The following is a 16,835-nucleotide window of genomic DNA, read 5'->3' as shown; positions in this document are numbered from 1 at the left end:
ACCAAACATCCGTGTGACTCACTTTCCTGTGGTAATCAATTTATTGTGGTGACCTGGAATTGGACCTGCATTACCGCTGTGGTCTGCCTGTACCTTCCTGGAGACAGCGTGAGAGTCCATGGGATTCCACAGAGGAAGGGCTCCGAGCCCCAAGACCGTCCTCCACTTCAGGTGCCAACTGCAAGCCCCGCTGATCACCGGGCTTCAGACCAACTGGCTATCAATCAGACGTTTCCACATCCTCCTCCTGGGGTTCCATTAATTTGCTACGGCGGCTCACAGAACACTGGAAGCCCATTGGCTCACTAGGTTACTGGTTTATTACAAAGGATATTAAAGGACTGAGTCAGCAGTCAGGAGAAGCAAGAGATACACAGGGTGAGGCCCTGGGCAAAGGGGCGGCTGCCCTCCTGGAGGCTGGAGCCTAGTGATACAAGCGAGCATTCTGGCTCTGCAGCCTGGAAGCCCCCCTAACCTCCTCCTGTTTTTGGCTTCTTATGGAGGCTTCATACACAGGTACGGTTGATTAAATCCCGGGTCATGGGTGATCGAACTTCCTCCTCCCTCCCAGAAATCAGGGAGTGGGCCTGTTGGTTCCCCTGGCAACCAGCTTCCAACCTTAGGTGCTTTCCAAAAGTTACCTCGTCAACATAAACCCAGCCTCCAGGAAAGAGGCTTGCCACGAATAACAAGACAGCAGTTCCACTTTTACGCCTCTGAAAGTCTGGCAGCAACTGAGGACAAGACACTGAACATTGTTACAAAAACGCTGCCCTTTCTCTCATCACTCAGGATGCTGCGTCCAAGGGTCTGGGGCAGCGGTGAGCCGGGAATTGTGGATGGAGGACAAATACGTGTGAGAAATATATTTTGGTCATCCGAGGGGCCAAACATGTATATTTTCCATAAATCACGATATCGCACGGCTGTCCAGGGTGAGGGAGTGAGATCAGAAGAAGGAACGAGGAGCCTCCCTTAGGGATGAAGGCTCCAGGGCCACGCTCTGCATCTCAGAAACGGTCCAAGTGTTGAATGAACAGGTATGACGCGCGGTGGGAAGAAGTCGAGAGGCTACCACATTACATCCGGTGAGACAGAGGCACCCCAGCCTTCAACAGCCTTGTGCTGCTTCGTAACTGTGCAAACATCCTACTAAGGGCAGAGGAATACAGCCTGCAAGGGGCACAGAGCCACCTTAGAAGAGACGCAGCTCGAGAACAGAACACAAAGGGAGTGTTATTGACCAAGGAAAGCCATCACGAGCTTGGAAGTATTAGTCGCTCAGTCGTGTCTGACTCTTTGCAACGCTATGGACTGTAGCCCGCCAGGCTCCTCTGTTCGTAGGATTTCCCAGGCAAGAACACTGGAGTGAGCTGCCATTTCCTCCTCCAAGGGACCTTCCCGACCCAGGAATCGAACCAGCTTCTTGATTCTCCTGTATCGCAGGTGGATTCTTTACCTGCTGAGCCATTGGGGAAGCCCCCTTTAAAAGGCATAATGTCTCTAATATAATATTTTAAAAACTCACACCTGTGCTTTAAAAAAAACCCTTAGAGACATGTTTCAGGAAACGAGTTTCCTTGTGGTAAAGAGATGTGAAGTTCAACAATTCCTTCAATTTCACTTCCTTTTATTTTTCTTATCCTAGATTCAATAAAATCTACTACTTTAATTACAATAACATTTATGGTGACCATCTTTACAAAAGTAATTTTATCTTTCAATCTACTCATCCATTATCAATACTTTGCCTATATGCAAAAAAAGTTTCCCAGGCATCAGTGATGTATAGAACATTGATGAAGGTTAAAACAAAAGTTTTAGAATACTCACATATTTACACTTTTCTTGTCTAAATTACTTCAAAATAGCATGGATAGTTTTAAAGATTATTTTACTGTTCTTATTATATTACTTATTTTTATTTTTTTGCTGTGCCGTGAGGCACGTGGGATCTTAGTTCCCTGATCAGGGATCAAACCCAGGCACCCTGAATTGGAAGCACAGAGTTTTAACCACTGGACCATGAGGGAAATCCCAGCATGGATAATTTTTAAAAAGTAATATAGCAAAATAAATATGAGAGGATATTTACATAATTAATTGTAGGTGATGGAAATAAAGGCTGATCTGCACCGTGGACGGGCATAGCTCAGACGCACCAATGAGCCCCAAGCCTTCAGGTCAGTTTGAAGTGTCCCACAGTTGGTAAAACACTCTCTGGTCCTGGCAAATCTCTTTAGAAGGCCACCATCCTGAGAGGCCCTGGAGAATGCCCACCAAGGTTTTCAAAGACAACGACCAGCATTCCATCAACAATAACCAAGACCCAAGGTAACAAGGAAACATGAATGATATCCAGCAGAAACAGCCCCACAAATAGCCAGATACAGCTTATAAGACAAACATCCGCAGCATTTAAAGGAATAAATGACACACTTGGAAAATATTTGCAGGCAACAGGCAAGTAAAAGCATGACCTTGCAGTTCTGAAAAAGAACCAAGTGGCATGTCTCAAAATAAAAAATATATATATAATGACTGGAACTAAAAACTCCATAGCAAATTCCCTGGTGGTCCAGTGGTTAAGACTCTTTTGCTGATTTTATTGCTGAGAGCCCAGGCTGGATCCCTGCTCAAGGAACTAAGATTCCATGAACTGCACGGTGAGGTCAAAAAATAAAAACAAGGAAAAAAAAACAAAACAAAAGCTCAACAGATGTGTGAAGAAGCAGATAATGCAAAGTAGAAGAATTAGTTCATGAGGAGATTGAAGCATTTACCCAGAATTTTAATACAGAGTAGGAAAACAAAGTGGAAAATACAGAAAAGAGCTTAAGAAAGGTGGAGAACTCTATGTTTGATGAGTTACAGAAGAAGAGAGAAGGCGCAGAGGCCAATTTGAAGAGATAATGGCTGAGAATTATCCAGAACTGATGATGAGGTCACCAGGTCACCGACTCAAGTGTCGAAGTGCCTCCCAAGAAGTGTAAATAAGATAAACACACATGTATAATCATATATATATGTATATAGAGTCTGTATAACATATATAAGACAACTTATGAATTTTTGCCTAGCTAAAAAGTTTATGACATTTGGACTCCACTTGTTGGACTTAGTATGAAGAGAATCCTAGATTCTAATTAAAAAAAAATAGATACAAAACAAGCAACAAAGGTTTACTGTATGACCCAGGGAATTATAGTCAAAATCTTGCAATAACCTACCATGGAAAATAATCTGAAAAACAATATATGTGTACATATATAACTGGAACATTGTAAGTCAACTATCAATAACATACATATATTAAAAAAGAAGAAGATAAATATACTCATGCATTTGAGTGTGTGAACTACAAGCAAGCTGGGGTAGCCAGACTGATTTCAAAAAATCACATTTGTTGTTCGTTGTTCAGTCGCTCAGTCGTGTCTGACTCTGTGACCCCAAGACTGTGGCCCGCCAGGCTCCTCTGTCCATGGGCTTCTCCAGGCAAAAATACTGGAGTGCATTGCCGTGCCCTCCTCCAGGGGATCTTCCCGACCCAGGTATCGAACCCACATCTCCTCCACAGCCACTGAGTCACCAGGGAAGCCCGTGTGTAGGCATGAGCACCGTACAGCCCAGGACTTAATTCCAGAGCTTCTGAGATTAAACTGCTGGCCAATGTGGGATACATCTTGATCTGATACCAATCTTGCTCTTCCTTTATTGTTCAGGCTCCAATCCTGTTTTGTGTCCTTGTTTACATTGATCTATGACAGGTCTGGTGAAGAACCTGTCTGCCAATGCAAGAGACATAAAAGATGCAGGTTTGATTCCTGGGTCGGGAAGATCCCCTGGAGGAGGAAATGGCAACCTGCTCCAGTCTTCTTGCCTGGAGAATCCCATGGACAGAGGAGCCTGTCGAGCTATAGTCCATGGGGTTGCAAAGAGTCAGACACGACTGAAGCGACTGAGCATGCATGCATGCACAAGACAGGCCTGTCACTTCTTTGCTCCAGGAAAGGGCATCTCAGACTACAGTGACTCAAAGTTCACGCAGTCTTGATGGCATTTATTTTTTGGTACCGTTATCCAAACCTCCCTACCATGTTCATTCCCTTCAGGAATGCATTCTCTTCCGAGTTGTCTGATGCAGCTGCTCCTGATCTTGGATGTGACAAGTCACCTGGATGGAAGGTGACATCCAGGAAGCATTCACAGGGGGGATTCCATCTCAGTGTAACCTTGAAACTTGCAGGCAGGGCATTCCAGGATCGAGGAAAAGACTGCAGGGCTTGAGAACACATTTTGCCTGGTTAGCAGGAAGGGCTCTTTGGAGGGTGTGCTGTGCCATGCTTAGTTGCTAAGTCATGTCTGACTCTTTGAGACCCCACAGACTGTAGCCCGCCAGGCTCCTCTGTCCACAGGATTCTCCAGGCAAGACGACTGGAGTGGGTTGCTATGCCCTCCTCCAGGGGATCTTCCCAACCCGGGGATCGAACCCATGTCTCCAACATTGCAGGCGGATTCTTTACCGTCTGAGCCTCCAGGGAAGCCCTGGTGGAGGACAGAGGGACAGGTTAGTGCAGGCAGGAAGCAGATTAGCACCAGCCTCACCTTCCAGGGTAAAGAGTGAGCGTTCCAGCCGGCAGGTGAAGGCGTGCAGGGGAAGGTGTGCAGTGGTGAGTAGTCGCTGGTGTGTGAGAAGGTTTGCCTAGCAATTCAGGCTGCAGCAACAATGGCACCCCACTCCAATACTCTTGCCTGGAAAATCCCATGGACGGAGGAGCCTGGTAGGCTGAGGTCCATGGAGTCACTAAGAGTCGGACACAACTGAGCGACTTTAATTTCACTTTCACTTTCCACTTTCATGCATTGGAGAAGGAAATGGCAACCCACTCCAGTGTTCTTGCCTGGAGAATCCCAGGGACAGGGGAGCCTGGTGGGAGGCCGTCTATGGGGTCGCACAGAGTCGGACACGACTGAAACGACGCAGCAGCAGCTGCAGCAGCAGCGATGCAGGCGACAGACTCCATCTGATCGGGAAGAAAGGCCACTTTAAGTATTAACCCTTCACTCCCCCCACTTCCACGCAACACACTGCAATCTTTTACAGATATTTTTAGTGTGGACTGTTTTTAAAATCTTTATTGAATTTGCTACAATATTGCTTTTATGTTTTGTCTTTTTTTCTTTTTGGGGGCTGTGTGGCACGTGGGCTCTTAGTTCTCTGACAGGGATCGAACCTGCATCCTCTGCATTGGAAGTCCCAACCACTGGAGCCCCCAGGAAGGCCCCCCACTACAACCGTTCCCGCTCCACCAGCCCCTTCGATTCCTGTCTCATTGCTGTGTTCTTCTCTTCGCCCCAGCCTCTCATTCTGCGGTGCTGACTTACTTACATGCACGTGTCCTCTACAAGACTGTAAACTTCTCTCTCTTCTCTTTTTTGCGTAGGTGAAAGATTTTATTACTGAATTCTTTGAAAAAGCAACTATACCCACTGCAAACCTACTGAACGAGAGGCTATTAAACCATTCAGTGGGTTCTATGTGTGGGGCTGTGGTTGGAATTTCACACTCATGGTAGGGGTTTGGCTCGTGGTTGCTACTGACACCGTTCATCAGTATGATTGCGGATGTGCTAAGCAGATGGTAAGCTTCTCGAGGGCAGGAAAAGTGTTGCGCTCACTTTCCTATACTCGGTGTTCATCCCTAGGCCCAGAGGAAAGTAAGTGTTCAATACACTCAACATCGCACGCATTCAGTATTTATTGTGTGCCGACTGTGTTTCCTGGGCTTCCCAGGCGGCTCAGTCGTAAAGAATCCACCTGCCAACGCAGGAGACGTGGGTTGGATCTCTGGGTGAGGAAGATCCCCTGGAGAAGGAGATAGCAGCCTGTTTCAGTATTCTTGAATGGAAAAATCCCATGGACAAGGAGCCTGGCGGGCTACAGTCCATGGGGCTGCAAAGAGTCGGATACAACTGAGCACGCACGCACTATGGATTTCCGAGAAAAATGCTAAATACACTGAGCGTAGGACAGCGAGCCAAACAGGAAAATCTCCCTGCCCTGGAGGAATCCACAAACGAATTCCAAGAGACACACAATAAATCAGGAAGGGAGTCAATTAATAAATGGCTAAAATTTTAGGATGTCAGATAGTGATAGAGGCTACTGTAAAAAAAAACAAAACAGAATCAGAAGAGATGAACTCAGGGTGTGATTTGAAATTGGGTGGTCAGAGAAGGTTTCGCTGTGAAGTGGATCTCAGAATGCAGACTTGAGAAGTGAGAGGAAGCCAGGTGGACACCCGGGTGGGGCGGTGGGGAAGTTGCGGAGACAAGGGCTGCCAGGAGGCCCTGAAGCAGGACGGGCAGGGTGTTCGAGTCGCAGTGGCAGTCAGTGTGGCTGGAACCGTGACGGGCAGTCAGAGGGCAGCTGGGGCTGGCACTGGGGGAGGGCAGGTGGGGCGCACCTTGTAGGGCTACTCTGGGGTCGCTCTAAGGACTCTGGCTTTTATTCTAAGTGGGACTCAAGGCCACCAGGGACCAGAGCAGAAGAGAGACGTGATGGAACTTGCTAATTAGGGACACCCCCACCCCCCGGCGGTCCGGGGTGAGGGCCTCACCTTCCAGTGCATGGGGTGTGGGTTTGCTCCCTGCTCGGGGAGTTAAGATCCCTCATGCCTTGGGGCCAAAAAACCAGAACATAAAGCAGAAGCAATATTGTAACAAATTCAACAAAGACTTTAAAAACGGCGCCCATCTTCCAGGTGTGGGGAGAGCTCCTGCTGCAGTGTTATTCTGCTGGTTGGTCTGACTGACTCAATAAAGAACTCTTCCTGCCAACCCCTGCCCCTCAAAAGAGGGTCCACCTAGAAAAGTCTTTAAAAGAAAAAGCAAACAACAACAACAACAAAACCCTTGGTAATTAAACAGGACAGCTCTGGCAACTTCAAGAGGGAGACAGGTTCTTTTAGGTGATGGACAGGAGGTTGGGCCAGAGTTTGTCAGTGGATACGAAAAGAAGTCTGGGGCCTGTGCACGGCCTCCAGGTGCTTTTCTTAGACTGGATTTGCTCCCAGTGAACCAGGGTCTCTGAGAGGAGGAGAGGAGCGGAGATGCTTCCAGAGGTTGGCAGGAGCGACTGCAAACTTGGGGCCGCTGCTCTCAGAGACATGCCCTGCGATCCTGTGATTCCCTGTACAGATTACGACTCTTCTGAGAGTGCAAGACATGCTATTTGGGAAAACGTGTCAACTTGGTTTATCTTAGAGAGGCGTCCACCGTAGAGCCGTGTCCACAGTCAGGGGTGTTTCCCTCCAAAAGGTGGCTCGGGCATTAAAGAACCTGCCTGCAATGCAGGAGACCTGGGTTTGATCCCTGGGTCGGGAAGATCCCCTGGAGAAGGGAATGGCAACCCACTCCAGTATTCCTGCCTGGAGAATTCCATGGACAGAGGAGTCTGGCCAGCTACAGTCCATATAACAAAAACCTCACACTAGCTGACCTAAAAGCATTCTTTTAGTCCCCGTTTAGGTTCTGGCATTTTTATCCTCCCCTTCTTTTTTTCCCCTGCCAGTTAAATGAAGTCACAGAATGAGGTGACTGCGATTGTTGGCTATATCTGAATAAGCCTGCTGGCTTCTGAGCAGCCAGAAACAGAAAGCGATATCTCAACAGCTGAGCTAATAAGAAATGAAAACTTTAAAACCAGCCCTGATTTTCTGCATTCGGGTCTAACAGACAAGGGTGCATGCATGCTGTCGCTTCAGTCGCATCCAACTCTTTGAGACCCTATGGACTGTAGCCTGCCAGTCTCCTCTGTCCATAGGGATTCTCCAGGCAAGAATACTGGATTGGGTGGCCAATTCTCTCCTCCAAGGGATCTTCCTGACTAGGGATTGAACCCACGCCTCTTGTGTCTCCCGCACTGGCAGGCAGACTCCTTACCCCTGGGTCATCTGGGAAGCCCAAGGGCTAAGGGTGGAGGCTCTCAAACACTCTCCTGTCTCATTTTCCTCTGTGATCTCATAATAGGGTACTAAGCTTTAGCAAAATGGGCAAAAGCAGCTTTCTGCCTAAACTCCTGAGACCACAAGGTCCTGTTTTTGGCGGGAACTGTACCAAGGCTGGGTTGTGGTCCAGCCCCTCCCTGCTGGTGGCTTACACACAGGCACACCGGCGCATTTCCAGCTCTTACGTAACGGGGGCAGCGGGCGAGGGTGAGCGTGTACACATCCGAGCACTGTGTCCTTGGTCTGGAATGCAGGAGCAACAAGTTTCAGCAGGACTGTGCCCCTGCACACGGGGCCCTGCGGGGGAGCAGGTGCGGCCGGTTGGCCGCCAAGCTCAGCGCTCCCTCGGGTCAGATGTCTGGAAAAGGCAGGAAAACTGGAAAGGATCTGTGATCCCTGAAGCCCGCGGATTTCCACCTCCGATTATTTGTCAGGCAGCTACGAACGTGCTAAACACAAACACTGCCTCTACCTACGTCGTGAGGGGAAATAGTTGGCCCGTAAGGCACCCCTGGCGCCTTGCAGAATAAACAAACCCGTGTAAACATTTGAGGGGAAAAAAAAAAACCACGACAGACGAGCACACACACGGGGCTGCTTCTGAGCCCCGGAGTTCCCCGCGCGCCGGCCGCCGCCACGGGCGTCACATGAGAGGCCCGCGCGTCTCCCCGAAGCGCAACAAAACAGGGGCGCGAGGTGCCAGGGGAATTAATACGCTGTCCTCGGTCGACCTTCTCCTCACTCCCGTCTGAAGGGAACAGGTGGCTCATCCTGGCCACACAGAGCTTCACGTCCCGAGCCTGCAGCCGGGACTCTGGATCCCAAGCCATGAGCGGGACCCCGTCTGCTCAAGAAGAAAAGACGCTCGGGGTCCGAAGCGGGCGCAGCGTCCTCCCATCATCCCCCCATCTTCCACGGTCTCCCTGCTCATCACTACTTGTCCGCGCTTGTCAAGCATTAATTGCCTAGGGGCTTCCGTGGCGGTTCGTCGTGGCTGAGAATCCGCCTGCCAATGCAGGAGACACAGGTTCGATCCCTGGTCCGGGACGATCCCGCATGCCCTGGAGCAACTAAGCTCGCGAGCGCGGGAGCCGCAGCTACTGAAGCCCGCGCTCCGCAGCAAGAGAGCCGCCGCCCTGAGAAGCCCCCCCACCGCGAGCAGAGAGCGGCTCCCACTCGCTACATCTAGAGAAAGCCCTCGCGGCAAAGAAGACGCAGCACAGCCAAAAATTAAAAAAAAAAAAAAAAAAGATAAAAATAAAATTACATATAAAAGAGTAATTGCCTGAGTCCACTTTCAGAATCTCAGAATAAAAGTGACACGCAGCGGGCATCCCTTCTGAGGCTCCTCGAGGAGACTCGAGAGCCCAGGGCACTTCATTATCTTGATGCGACAATGTGACTTAAAAAAAAATTTTTTTTTGCATTTGTAAAATTGAAGAGTGCTCATAACCTTCAGGGAAATTGGTCTTTGTTCTTGGAGTCTCACAAGCGCACTGCATAAATTGCCCGCTCCAGAGAATAGAAATAGAAGAGGGGGGGCGCATATGTAGCTTCCTGAAAAAATGATTTCACACGACTTGTTCCTCTGCTTCCAAAGCATTACACAGAATTGACGGGGCGGATACCTGGAAGAGCGTCCACCACAGCTCTGCTCTGCATCTCCCTTATGATTTATTTTTAAAATACTTAAAGGCTCAATTCATCTTTTGGAAGGCACTCTGATATAGACGTTTGCTCAGCTCGTGCCGCAGAAACTTTTTTTTCTTTGAAGGAATCTCAGTCACTGGGAGCATGGGATCTTAAAAATGCTTTCTTTGTTTTCTTCACTTTCTATCTACTCCAAAGCAGCACTGACCATAAATGGCTAAAATCATTCACCCAGATCAATTAAAGTTAAAAGGCTAAAAGGCAGACACTTTTAGTGAAGCAAAAAACGCGGCTTTATGTCTCACAATGTTGTCATTGTTGTGTTGTGTGTGTGTTTAGTCACTCAGTTGTGTTCGACTCTTTTGCGACCCCATGGACTGCAGCCCGCCAGGCTCCTCTGTGCATGGGATTTCCCAGGCGAGAATACTGGAGTGGGTTGCCATGTCCTATCAGGGAAACTTCCAGACCCAGGGACGGAACTGGAGTCTTGCATTTCCGGCATTGACAGGCGAGTTCTTTACCACTGAGCCACCCGGGAAGCCCTATATCTCACAACCCCTGGAGAAAATAGTAACAACATTATGCAAAGAGAGCAATAGCACGTGTTACTTACTGGCCAGGCTTTAGTGAACACTGAAAACTTCAGTACAAACCCACCAATCCTTTTGAAATTCTGCAGATTCTGACAGGATGCTTTTCATATCTGGATCTCTAGTAACACTAACAAGGGAAGAATATGTACTTCTTTTCTACATACTTTTAAAAATGCATCATGATGGAACATAAAATTTTCCAGCTAATAAAAAAAATAATTTGTCTTCAATTACTGGCTGTCTCCCTTTATCCCTGCCTAATTCCAAACACTTTACATGGATCATTTTGGATAGGTATTGAACAATTATTTTAAACACGGATTCAGTTAATAAGAATTTAAAAATACTTAATAAGTGAGAATTTCTCTATTTTAAAATTATAAAATATCTGCAACACATGTTTAAATTCTCCTGAAAGTGAAAAACCAAAGTGTGTCCAACCCTTTGGGACCCCATGGGCTGTAGCCCGCTAGGCTCCTCTGTCCGTGGGATTTTCCAGTCACAATACTCGAATGGGTTGCCATTTCTTTCTCCAGGGGATCTTCCCAACCCAGGGATGGAACCTTCATCTCTTGCACTGCAGGCAGATTCTGTAGTGTCTGAGCCACCAGGGAAGCCCTTAAACTCCTCTTCTGTTTAGTTATTAAGTGATGAGGCCACCAAAGAAAACATATTTTGGTGGTTTTAAAAAGATACTTAATGTAAATGTTTAAGTCACGTGATTAGTTAATTAGTAAAACAGCTAGCAACGGGAAGAAACGGTTACAAGAAAAACGTTAGCACAAAGGCAATGAATCAGAAATATGTAGATAGAATAAATACAACAGAAGGATTTAGAATATGAAGGTCCCAGTGCATTCAAATGCCTGGAAAGAACTGAAATGCTATCGGCATATTTCTTCAATAAGGAAAGCCATATCCTAGGAGCTGATCACTGAAGTCTGACAACCGTCTTCACTTCTCATTAACTACCACTCTGCCCCCTGCTGTTAGCTTTACAGGGCTGTGACACTCTGTGGTCAAAGGCCCACATAATTCATGCCCCAGCTATTCAGCTGTCCTCAAATCCAATCCACACAGTGGAGAAGAACTATTTTCTCCAGATGGTCCCCATTTCCTCTTCACGAACATCCAACAGAGCTCTGATTTGCTGCAGTAATAAAATATTTCTTCTCCCTCTCTCTCCCATGCAACTGATAAGCACTTCTGTCCCTATCTCCTTATACCCACGGAAACATTCCTGTTGTGTTTTTTTTTTAAACTTTTTTATATCATTTTAACATTCTTATCTCTTGTCTTAAAAGGTTTCTTAAAAAAAATTTTTTTTTTTTTAATCACCACTTGCTAGGACACATGTTGTTACATCTTCCGTGTACGCGGGCTAAGTCGTTTCAGTATGTCTGATTCTTTGCGACTCTGTGGGCTGTAGCCCACCAGGCTCCTCTGTCCATGGGACTCTCCAGGCAAGAATACTGGGGTGGGTTGCCCTTTTCTCCTCCATGGGATCTTTCTGACCCAGGGATTGAACTGGGGTCTCCTATACTGCAGGTGGATTCTTTACCGTCTAAGTCATCAGGGATGCCCACGTTTAGGAAACGAACACAAAAAATTTCCCACGTTTTTCTTTGAGGTTTCCACGAGCATTCCAAATCTCACCAGGGTGCTGGATGGGCTGCTGACCACAGTCCACATGGCTTCCTTACGCAAAGCAGCATTCGATGTGGCTTCATACCCCCAACACATTTAACACACGCATTTTGATATTTACTTGGATTTAAAAACAAAAACAGCAACAAAAGGAGAGACAAGGCCCTGTAAAGCGGAAACCTGTAGTTTTTACCAAGTGAACAGGATCTGGGGTTGTCTTCAATTCCCACCTAAATGTCAGTAGGTTAGGCTGCTGGACGAGGGCTCTAGAATAATTTCCACAGATTTCCAGAGTTCCGGCAGGTACAGTCTAACATATCACTACTCTTTCACTCCTTAGACTGCAGGATACAAAGTCACCAACAGGTTTGTAGCATGTGGCTCACAGCAGTGCCCAGTCCATAAGATACCATCAGCTGTTCAGTAGAGCCCCAAATAGCCAATGTCTAATATTATGCGTGTGTGCATGCTAAGTCGCTTCAGTCGGGTCCAGCTCTTTGCCGCCGCATGGACTGTAGCCCACCAGGCTCTTCTGTCCATGGGATTCTCCAGGTAAGAACACTGGAGTGGGTTGCCAGGCCATCCTCCAAGGGACCTTCCCAATCCAGGGACTGAACCCACATCTCCTTTGTCTCCTGCATTGGCAGGCGGGTTCTTTACCACTAGCACCACCTGGCTATTAGCCCATCTAATATTATACAGTTTCATAATACTTATACTTTTGATGTGATGCTATATATGAATTTAAAGAAGACACTGAGCCTGTTTTTTTTTTTTTTTTCCCCAGTGAGGCTAGGGCATATCATTTAATAGTGAAATTACATAAACATACATCTGTCATTTTCCAACTGAGCATATTTGTGTATAGTCAGTTCCATGGTGACTGCTGAAGGCTTGTCTATACAGATTCAGTTCCCTATCTGAACCAATGAGAATCTAGTAAGACTGTTTTTTTTTTTTTTCCTTTTTAAAATTTTATTTATTTTTAAGCTTTTTTTTAAATTTTGTATCAGGGCATAGCTGATTAACAATGTTGTGACAGTTTCAGGTGGGCAGCAAAGGGACTCAGCCGTACACACACATGCATCCCAAATCCCTTTACCACTCAGGGTTCCATGTTACGTGGAGCAGAGTTCCCTGTGCTATACAGCAGGTCCTTGTTGATTACCCATTTTAAATATAGCTGTGTGTACATGTCCATCCCAAACTCCCTAACTATCCCTTCTCCCCGTCCTCCTGAACCAGTTTTATGAATTTGTGCCAAAAATAAAATGATTAATCTACCTATATCAAAAAGAGAGTTGGAACTTCCCAGGAGGTCCAGTGGTTAAGAATTTGCCTCCCCACGCAGGGGGCACAGGTTCCATTTCCGGTTGGGAAAGTAAGATTCCACGTGCCTTTGTTGCCGAAAAGCCAAGACTTAAAACAAATTCAATAAAGACTTAAAAAAAAGGCCCATATCAAAAAGATCTTTCAAAAGAAGGGTAAATATGATAAATATGAAAAATCAGTAGTTTTTCCTGTGATCTTGCCACAGGTTGTTGCCAATAAAACATTCTCTTTGGCCACTAATCCGAATGGAACAATTTAAGAACCAGCTGATTTATTATACTGTCTATAATTACTTCTATACCATGGTAATTCAGTTTCTTACTTTCCTGTGGGCTTTCTATAACTTGCATATATTACCTATCTAAAATATTTCCCAGAATATTTTATAGTTTTTTAAAAGTGCAGCAGGTCAGTCTGACCTGAATTATTCAGGCCTGTGACTGAAGCCCAGAACCATCTATTAATATCAATGTAAACAGATCAAGGAGATTTGAAGGACACAGCATTGCCTTATATCAGTGTTTCTAGCTCATCCTCAGATAGCCCAGCAAATAGCCAATGGTCACAGAGCATTGGCCGAGGTACAGAGAGTAAAGGAGATACACAGATTTATCCTGAACTGAGCCTGTCCCATGAATAACAAATAGAAAATGAGGTAAAATGTTACCAGATTACTCTCAGCCTGAATAAGGCACTTCTCCAGGGCGTTTTAAAAAGTTACCTAGCTTAAGGCTAGACTGGACAACTTAAAGGAAGGAACCAGGAATCAGAAGACACGCTTTCACATCTGTAGTCAAGACAGTTTTAAATCACAAGATTTTCCACCTTGGCCAAAGGAAGCAGTGCCACGAGGTGACGAGGGTAAACCGGGATGCTGGAACAATGCCGTCCAGGGTGTCACTGTAGGCATAAAACGACACAGCAGACGGAAGGAGCTTGAAAGCCTTAAAATGTCACAAAAGTGTTATTAAAACAGCCGCAGGATTTTAAGCTTCTCAGACCAGGGATCATACTCTGTCCATTTTCCTAACCTACATCAGACCTGTTATAACTGTGAAGTGAGTGAAAGTTGCTCAGTCAGCGCGACTCTTTCATGACCCCATGGACTGTAGCCTGCCAGACTCCTCTGTCCATGGGATGATTCTTCAGGCCAGAATCCTGGAGTGGGTAGCCATTCCCTTCTCCAGGGGATCCCAACCCAGGGATTGAACATGGGTCTCCTGCATTGTAGGCAGATTCTTCACTGTCTGAGCCACCAGGCAAGCTACTATATATATGTGTGTGTATGTGTATGTATATCATATATATAGTAACAAGAGATTCATTGGTGAAAGGCAGAGGAAATATACAACTGACACTCCACCCTCAGGTTCAACCAACCTCGATGGGAAATAACTATTAATTCCAGAAAGTTCCAAAGAGCAAAACTTGAATGTGCCACACACCTCAGCAATTACTGACATAACACCGACATTGTATTTACAACTATTTGCATAGCAGTGACAGTGTATTAGGTGGTATAAGTTTTCTGGAGATGATTTAAAGTATATGGGAGGATGAGCATGGCTGCACTTTATCTAAGGGACTTAAGCGTCTGCGGATTTGGGTATCTGTAGGGGGTGGGGCAGGGGAAGGGTCCTGGAACCAATTCCTTGCAGATAACAAGTGACAGCTGTATGCATAAGTGAGATCAGACAAGATTCCAGTTTCCTCTCTTGATCTGGCAGGATCTGAAATCTTTTTTGTTCTCTGTATTACTTAAATCTGGGCTTCCCTGGTGGCTCAGTGGTAAAGAATCCTCCTGCCAGTGCAAGAGACATGGGTTTAATCCCTGGGTCGGGAAGATCCCCTGGAGAAGGAAGTGGCAATCCACTCCAGTATTCTTGCCTGGATAATTCAATGGACAGAGGAGCCCGGTGGGCTATAATCCATGGGGCTGCAAAGAGTCGGACACGACCAAGGAACTGAACAACACAGATGGAGTAGTTGTTAAAGCCACAGCCTTTCATCTTAGCCACCAGCCACATTGCCTCCGGATGAATGAACTCTGCTTTCCAGGTACTACTTAGCAAAATGTTTCACACCTAATACGTTCTCAAGATAGATTTGCTGATAGACTGGATAAACAAAATCTGATGTTTTGTAATGATAATTTGTCTGAACTTGCAAAATGACCTGAAATGCCGAATTTTACAGCAAGATACTAGTGGACATATGGCTTATAAGAGCTAACGGGTGCTGTCAGAATTTAAGGGGAGGGATGCTCTTGGATGGCTTCCCTGATGGCTTCCCACTGCCAGTGCAGAAGACACAGGAGACTTGGGTTCAATCCCCTGGAGGAGGAAACGGCAACCCAGCCCAGTGTTCTTGTCTGGGAAATCCCATGGGCAGAGGAGTCTGGTGTGCTACAGTCCGTGGGGTCACACAGAGTTGGACATGACTGAGCAAATAAGACTCTTGGACGAGACAAGAGGATGTGATCAAAGACAGCTGGGCAGAGATGACCTCGAACCTTCAATGAAAAGTAGAATTTGGAAAAATGAAGGCTTTGGTGGGGGCTAGATAAGGCTGAAGACAGAGAACAGCAGAAGTTAACACACTGAAACCTGTAAATTCATGTCCCAAGTTAAGACAAGTAATCCTGTGTTGACCAGATTGTTTAAACAAAGGAAGCTTGGAGTAGATGAGGGGGAGATAAAGCTGAACAGGTACGGTTGCGCCATATGGGGAAGAGCGCTGAAAGCCACGCTGAATCTATTTGGGGATTTCTAGAATTTCTGCCAGTCCTCATAATACACGGTCATACTTTGATACAGTTAAAAAAAAAAAAAAAAGGACTAAAAGATATTATGTAACCACAACTCACCAGCCAGTCCCCTAAACCATCTCCCATGTGGGGGTGCCCGAATATACTTAATTATATATCATATTACATTGCTGTTGTTTAGTCGCTAAGTCATGTCCAACTCTTTGCTACCCCATGGACTGTAGCCCTCCAGACTCCTCTGTCCATGGGATTCTCCAGGCAAGAATACTGGAGTGGGTTGCCATTTCCTTCTCTAGGGGATCGTCCTGACCCAGGGATCACACCAGGATCTCCTACATCAGCAGGCTGATTCTTTACCACCGAGCCACTAGGGAACCCCATATATTAATATGTAACACACCTGTTTACATCATAATTTTCTAAGACCTAGAAAACCAGATATTAGCCCTGAATTCTTAGCTCTACCTTTGATGTCTTCGCTTCCCTTGTTCCAGAGACCCAATGGACGCAGTTGGAAAACACTCATAAATGTCAGGCGTGGGTGAGTTTTGCCACCTGGGAGACAATGTTTCAAGCTGTGATATATTCCTTGTCTCACCTCCGAAGACCTTGTGACTGTGGTCCTTGGTTGCCTTGCTGGAGCGGGGAAATGGGAACTCTTCAAATTCCTGAACAAAACGGTATTTAGGCAGTGTAGAAAAACAGAATGCATGATTGCAGCTCTCTCTCTCTGTTTTAATCCTTAGTGGTTCTACCCAGATACGTGAGTGAGCTGGGTTTAGAGGTATGAATTGTTAGAATCGGAAGGGGCCTTAGTCTGATCCTCCTTATTTTAGGA

This window comes from Bos javanicus, chromosome 19 (assembly GCF_032452875.1).
Source record: "Bos javanicus breed banteng chromosome 19, ARS-OSU_banteng_1.0, whole genome shotgun sequence".
Lineage (NCBI taxonomy): Eukaryota > Metazoa > Chordata > Mammalia > Artiodactyla > Bovidae > Bos > Bos javanicus.
The sequence above is the reverse complement of the archived record's forward strand: the minus strand, read 5'-3'. Positions refer to the sequence as shown.